At 51.6% G+C, this 1309-nt stretch overlaps 1 pseudogene; it reads left to right on the top strand.

Moving 5' to 3' along the window:
* The first annotated feature begins 775 nt into the window (after positions 1-775).
* Positions 776-1086, top strand: LOC105718571 (large ribosomal subunit protein eL36-like; annotated as a pseudogene).
* Positions 1087-1309: the final 223 nt, after the last annotated feature.

Below are 1309 nucleotides of genomic sequence, written 5' to 3'. Positions count from 1 at the left end.
GCTGTCACTTATATCTGTAATGTAACACAATTCTAGCCAAGAAATGTGGCAGGAAGCCCATTGTGGGGGAGGTGGCTTTTGGGAAAGGTCTTCAGAAGAGATGTCTTTCTCTTCCAAACAGTTGTGTGAGGACTGATATCCTTTTCTGCCTTTGGATGGTGTGTGAGGGGTGATACCTGTAGCCACGGCAGCCCTCTTATTGTCATGAGGGGAGTCATTGACCTGCTGAGGAGAGAGTTGAAAGAACCTGGATCCATGATGATGTCTGGTGCCTGAATCATGGAAGCCAGCAAATCTGTATGTGTGTGTGTGTGGTTTTTTTTTTTTTTTTGCTTAAGCCAGTTAGAGTTTTGTGTCACTTGCAACTGAAAGACTCCTGGCTAATACGTCCATCATAAGAGCCATAACCTAGGCTGGGTGCGATGGTTCATGCCTGTAATCCCAGCACTTTGGGAAGCTGAAGCATGTGGATCATGAGGTCAGGAGTTTGAGACCAGCCTGGCCAACATAGTGAAACCCTGTCTCTACTAAAAATACAAAAAATTACCTGGGCATGGTGGTGCGCACCTGTAATCCCAGATATTCGGGAGGCCGAGGCAAGAGAATTGCCTGAACTCAGGAGGTGGAGGTGGATCGCGCCACTGCACTCCAGCCTGGGCAGCAGTGGGAAACTCTCAAAAACAAAAACAAAAGAGATATCCCAGAGTTCTGCGCGGCACCAGCCCTTCTGCCACGGCCGCCATTGGAGAGCGGCCGCCATTGGAGAGCAGCAGCCATGGCTCTTCGCTACCCTGTGGCTGTGGGCATCAACAAAGGCCACAAGGTAACCAAGAACGTGAGCAAACCCAGGCCCAGCCGTCTCCGCGGGCGTCTGAGCAAACACACCAGGTTCGTGCGGTACATGATCGGGGAGGTGTGTGGCTTCGCCCCGTATGAGCGGTGCGCCATGGAGTTACTGAAGGACTCCAAGGACAAACGGGCCCTCAAGTTAAAAGGGTGGGGACACACAGCTGCGCCAGGAGGAAGCGGGAGGAGCTGAGCAACGTCCTGGCCGCCATGAGGAAAGCTGCTGCCAAGAAAGACTGAGCCCCCGTCCCTGCCCTCTCCCTGAAGTAAAGAACAGCTTGACCCCCCAAAACCAAAACCAAAACAGCCATAACCTGGAAGCACAGGGAAAACTGAAGCCGGTGAAGCCTCTTAGGCTGAGTGGTGATAGAATGGCTGTATTAGTCAGGGTTGTTGAGTATAAACAACAGAAACAGACTGCGGCTACTGTAAGCTGTAGAAAAATCATGGAAGGGTAATGGGT

The sequence above is a fragment of the Aotus nancymaae genome, unplaced genomic scaffold (genome assembly GCF_030222135.1).
Source record: "Aotus nancymaae isolate 86718 unplaced genomic scaffold, 86718_ANA_hifiasm-v0.15.2.pri h1tg000059l, whole genome shotgun sequence".
Taxonomy (NCBI): Eukaryota; Metazoa; Chordata; class Mammalia; order Primates; family Aotidae; genus Aotus; species Aotus nancymaae.
The sequence above is the reverse complement of the archived record's forward strand: the minus strand, read 5'-3'. Positions and strand labels throughout refer to the sequence as shown.